At 33.2% G+C, this 6,400-nt stretch overlaps 1 protein-coding gene across 2 annotated transcripts in view; it reads left to right on the top strand.

Annotated features, from left to right (window-relative positions):
* LOC106464970 (spondin-1-like) overlaps nt 1-6,400 on the top strand; it is a 51,387-nt gene that overhangs the window by 12,911 nt on the left and 32,076 nt on the right. The window lies entirely within an intron of this gene.

Raw genomic sequence — 6,400 nt, 5'->3', positions numbered from 1 at the left:
AAAGTGTATTTTGTTTGTTGTTAAGCACAAAGCTAAACAATGGAGTGACGGGGATTCGAACCCGCGATACTCAGATTACGAGTTGAGCGCCCTAACCACCTGGCCTATTTCTCAAAAATTTGTTTTAAACTTCACGATACAATCAAATGAAGCCTGCTCCCTCAATATACGGAAAGTCACCATCTTCTTAATATTTCTTAAAACTAAACCTTTTGAAGCGTGGCAAATGTTAAATTCATTTGAAACAAAAGAGCTAAAAACTATCTTCTATTGTCCAAACAGAAATTAAGTCAGTTCCAATAACTACATTGAATACGTATGTGTAAATTAAATTTATAATTTATGAGAATCGGCTCCCAAGAATCAGACAACAGAGACATATTACAATTCAAATGTATACCTCTGAAAATCAGACATCAACATTTAATAACTACGCTTCTATCTTGTTTCGATTAGCAGCTGCGTTCTGTAGCAAGAATAATACTATGCCTACTTCAAATAGAAAATATGTGTAAAGAAAAACGCAGAATTCAGACTTGAAACGAAGAACATCTTTTTGTGCTTGTTTACATATAAGCAATGAGCAACTACATTTTTTTTCGTTTTCTAGCTAGTTTATTTTCGGTATAACAGGTAAAATACGACACACCACATAAAGTCTGTCAGAATTTTCAAATTTCCTTGCTAGTCTATAATAATATATCTCAAGGCTACTTGGATTGCTTGTAATCAAGCTAGTGATGTCCCAAGGATTACTTGATCTACTTGTAATCAATGTATAGTGATGTTGCCCCAGGAATAGTTGACCTACTTGTAATCAAGTTATAGTGATGTTGCCACACGAATAGTTGACCAACTTGTAATCAAGGTGTAGTGATGTTGCTTCAGGAATACTTGACCTAGTTGGTACAACTTTATTATAGCTTAATTACAAGCAGGTCAAGTATTTCTGAAACAACTTTATTATAGCTTGGTTACAAGCAGGTCAAATATTTACGAGACAATTTTATTATAGCTTGGTTACAGGGTCACCTTTCCTGCTTGTAATTAAGCTATAATAAAGTTGTCCCAGGGTCACCTTTCCTGCTTGTAATCACTGGCACAGTGTTATTAGAATAGTGTTCCGTTAATCAAAATGTTGAAGTATGTGAGGACAGTATACATGAAAGATAGTTACAGAAGTCACTGTCAGTAATCAGCTGATTCTTGTCTCACACTTTGCATCATATCCAGAATTTCAAAACAGATAAATAACCGTTGGTTTTACCAAATAACTGGCTTTAGACATTAAAGTTTACCCTTTTATTTCGAGTCCAAACTGTTTTAATATTAGGAATTTGGAGGTTTAATGCTAATGACACTTCGTGTTTGAAAACATGCACGTGAATTCATCAACTAACTGGTCTATGTTTTTAAGATAAAGTTGTAGAACTATTATTCACCAAACATCGACTTTTCTAATTTGTAGAAAACGTCCATCATTATGTTCTTTAACTGTATGCCACCGAAGTCGGGATTTCGGTTTAGCAGAATACACAGGTTGTCACCGATTACACCGATCAATATTTTACTGTATTGAATGTCAAAATATTTTATTCTCTGTAATTTGTCGTCATCAATTTGTAAATTAACCAAGCAGCAAGATGCTTCCTTAAAGTGTTCCTAACAAGTTCAAAGACGTTTCTTATAAACTACATATTATATTTTATTTATTGACTTTGAATACCGATAATAATTGATACTCTTTCAAATAGCAGAGCAAAGAAAAACGAAAATCAAGGCAACTGGTTCCGTGTTGAGAGGTGATAGTAATGTAAGCGCAATATAAAACTGCCAATTATTATGTCCCGAGTTCTGACACAAAAGTAATCAGGCTTCGTTTTGTATACATCAGTTCTTAAGGGGGAAGGCTCACTACCAGTGATGTGTTGATTACGTCGGTAACATGTAATGTTCTGAGTCCTGTACATAACTTCTTGTACAATACACAGTGCTGTGATAATTAATAAGAAATCCTATGTTGTTATTTTTTCTTGTTGTAAACACTTACTGCGCTATTAATGATGTGTTTGACACGTGTAGTAAATGAGGTATTTTGAACAAGGGCGTCATTCGGGAGGGTGAAATGGGCGCCCCCTCCCAAGATCAGGGTGAGACATTTCTTGTAAGGCCGGATTAACATTAATGCACAAATTGCATATTTAATTATTTAATAGTTTAATTGGAGGGAAGCAACCTTCTTTGCCCCCTCCCCAGGCACGTCGGAACGTGCAAAACACTAGGAAGGACAGTCGTAAATGAATACCAATTGTCTGATAAACCATAAAAGCGCTTTAAAATATTATTCAACAATTTCACACAGTAAAAGTATATTGTATATACAAAAATACAATATCGTAGTTTGCTGTTTACTATAAAATCGTAAATCATACACATAATAAAAATGTTTCAAATAATAACCAGTATACACATTATACAACAAGTGTAGTGTTTAGTATACACATTATACAACAAGTGTAGTGTTTAGTATACACATTATACAACAAGTGTAGTGTTTAGTATACACATTATACAACAAGTGTAGTGTTCAGTATACACATTATACAACAAGTGTAGTGTTCAGTATACACATTATACAACAAGTGTAGTGTTCAGTATACACATTATACAACAAGTGTAGTGTTTAGTATACACATTATACAACAAGTGTAGTGTTTAGAACTTGCGAACGAACTTAATCTCCTTTCATATCGGCTGCCAAAGTCAACTGACTGCACAGAAAAAAGACTAAATAAAAATAATTATCAGCAAACTGTTGGGAGGGCAATGATATTTAGGCCCTTATTTAACTATTGGGGCACGTGGCCCCCATCCCTCCAGCAAAATCCATATGATATTTATTGGTCATGTTCTGAACGTAATGTTAGTTTCTGCTTGCTTTAAAACCTTCTACGATTTGTGGCCCTGTGACTCTCATTTTTTATGTATTTCTATTCCTTTTTTTATGATGTTTTCAAGGACTCTCAATTTATTTTTTTATGATGTTGCGACTCTTGTTTTCTACACGTTTCGTAGCATTGTAACAATTCAATGTTGTCATATTTTAGAAATTTCTGATGATGGAGTTGAAAAATTCTTGTTTTCATAAACCTTCTACTTCTCTTTATTTTTTCTTTTGTTTTTTTAACGCCCATTTGTATTTTGTACAAAGTCTCTCAAACGCTTAGTGGCGATTTAGCTCCTATTTTTAAGTAAGAATGCTTCCTCTACTTTTTGTTGTGACTTAATTATTCAAATATTTTGATAATACCAATAGCGCCTCAACTAATATTGTGTCTGACGTACTCCAATCAACCCGAAGAGCTCTGGTATTAGGCGACAGGCCTCTTCAGCACTGGAATGGCATGGTTGATACATGATAAGACGCTTTTCTTTCGTTCGTAAGTTATTATAACCTCAGTTGACGATGATTTCCCGCTATTTTCTGGTGTTATGACTGGTCATTCTCAGTTTGTGTGTGTATTTTATTAGTCCTGCTGTTGTAAGTTATTACATTACTCATACGCTTTAAACTCATGTTATTGATAACTTTCTACAGCTTTAGTCCTGTGACTGTGGTAAGAGAAACATGGGTATCTTCCATAAAATTCTGGTCCTTAAATAATAAATACTTCGTGCTTTAACGTTTTGCTTTGACTCCTTCTGCATCATACATCTGTTCTCTATTAACAACTCTCGTAGAGAGATCGATCTTGTGATTTAATACTTGCAATTAAGGATCCTTATATCTCTACTCTGGTTTGTTTCGGGATTGATGAAACATTTCAGTCTTGTATATATTTTAGAACATAAATGCTACTTTAAATTTTCGAAGGTTTGTTTAATGTTGATTTATTCACACCTGTTAGCCCTGTTTCATACTTATTACACTGATCCTAGCTAGAATGATATATATATATATATATATAAAGATATTAACGATTTTCTTTTTCGTGCAAGCTTCGAAGGGAGAACTTCCCGGTAAGTAATTAAAACATCTTTCTATCTGTCTATGTGCTAATGTATTTATCTGTTGGTCTCTATATTTTCGTATCTGTTTTTACTTCAAATGTTGATGCAGCCTCCTTTTTTTTTAGCCGCAAGTGCTGAATTCAGATTTATTAATGAACTGCTTTATGTCATGTGAAGTATTTATAGATACGCACAAGCAATCCAAATAATTTCAAGTAATGACAGCTTTTTAAGATTCTTCTCTACCTGAATATGTGCCAAAAGGGGGCTTTCATTTGTTTTGGCAACTGGAAAAGTAATTTTATTTTAGTGAAAATCTTATTACATTTTTACTTCATATGTCATGAATAAAGCTTGACAATACATTTCAATGTATATTGGTTCACTTTCATTTGAAAGTTACGTGTGCTACTACGTTAGTTCTCTCTCTCTCTCTCACTCACTCACTTATCTCTTTCTTCTTCTCTCTCTCTATTTATATTGACAATCTGAAAAGGTTCACGATTCGCGATGCGATATGCCACTGAAAACGCCCCGCACTTACAGCTATGGGTGCATCATAAGAGAGGCAGTCAATCCCATTATTCGGTTCAAAACAGGGCAAAGCTGTGGTGGCGACGGATGTTACTAACTGGCTGCCTTGCCTCTAGTCATTTGTTTAAAGTAAGGGATTTCTAACCCGTCTGTTTAGCTTAAGTGCACATTAGAGGCCGTTCGGATTGAAAATGTCAAAACTGTATATAAAAAGAGTAATTTACTATTTAAAATATTTAATTTTACCTGGAGTTTTATCGGTCTTTTTGTAATGTGATTCACTATTCTTCATTCGTAAGGCACCTTAACGCGTTTAGAAATTAATGATAGCACTTTCTTTTCCTTCTTTTGAGATAGAAAAAAACATACAAATTCTTCATGCCGCAATAAAAATTCATAACTTATCGAAATATTACAAATTCCCAAATTAAAAGCAAAAATTCATTTTATATTTAAAAAAAGGGAAATAATATATATTCGATATAGTAATGTACTGTATAAAAAATAGGGGGCAGTTAAATGAAATCAAACGTTTGTGGAAACACGCCATTGTTATGAAACAAAGATAGACCTTACAAAACATGTTGAATTAAAACCATTTCGAAAAGGATAAGTAAATTCCAAGTTTTTGATTTGACTAATCCTGAGTGCTTAAAAAGTAAACTACGCAGAACAAAACTGATAAAATACCGTATTTTTCGGAATATAAGACGCACCCTTATTTTGAAGACAACGTTTTGGGGGAAAACAAAAGCTACAGTCGCATTTGAAAAATTTTTATTGAACAAAAGTTCAATTTGATACTTTAAAAATTAGTATATATTGTTCTAAACACAAAAGAGCTCAAACCATCAAAATAAGAAAATACCGTAAATCAAAAAAGGTTTACTGTTATTTAGTTTGGTTCAAAACCTACAAAATCTTCATTGCTTTCACTGTAATTTATTTTTTCATTATTTAGGGAGCATTATAGTTATGTTTAAAAAAAAACTACTATTGTTATAAATATCACATTCAATTGAACTAAACTATGCATGTCTATTTAAACATATTTACACATGGATTGTGTATATCGTATATATACATATATATTATTCATACTTTCTGTGTATAGGACACAAGCAGATTTTGACATCAAATTTTGGGGTAAAAAAGTGCGTCTTATACACCGAAAAATGCGGTAGTATAAAAATTTATATTTCCATACTTCCATGTTTAGTTTGCCCGGGAAAAATCTGTCAGAAGATATGTACTCAAAAGTTATCAAGACTAATTTGTCAAAAAAAATCCAAAAAAAAAACGAAGTAATTCAAGTAATGCTTCTTTGATTACGACAACAAGGCTCTGATGTGTATGTCATTATAACCTTTCTACGTCAAACGATGGGAGTTATTTGAGAATTTAGGTGCAAAATCTCTTCCTTCTTGAGATAAATAAACAAGGCGAGAACCGTAGATATACAAAACAATGCTAATTGGATTAAATAAATTAGCTTTAAATATTGTCAGTATGTGTTATATGTAATGGGCTTAATAAACAGACTTAACATATTTGACACAACGTAAAAGCTAAGCCAATTAATTCATTATTTTATAGCCAGAATGGAGAGCAGCAGACCCTGGCTTGACATGGTTCCTATCATATACAGAGGTTTCGATTTTGTTTAATGGTTTTTCATCATCCCACTACCGATATTAGCAGCCCCTGGCTTGACATGGTTCCTATCATATACAGAGGTTTCGATTTTGTTTAATGGTTTTTCATCATCCCATTACAGATATTAGCAGCCCCTGGCTTGACATGGTTCCTATCATATACAGAGGTTTCGATTTTGTTTAGTGGTTTTTCATCATCC

This window comes from Limulus polyphemus, unplaced genomic scaffold (assembly GCF_000517525.1).
Source record: "Limulus polyphemus unplaced genomic scaffold, Limulus_polyphemus-2.1.2 Scaffold1797, whole genome shotgun sequence".
Classification (NCBI taxonomy): Eukaryota; Metazoa; Arthropoda; class Merostomata; order Xiphosura; family Limulidae; genus Limulus; species Limulus polyphemus.
Note: the sequence above shows the minus strand (reverse complement) of the source record. Positions and strands in the feature narration are given on the sequence as shown.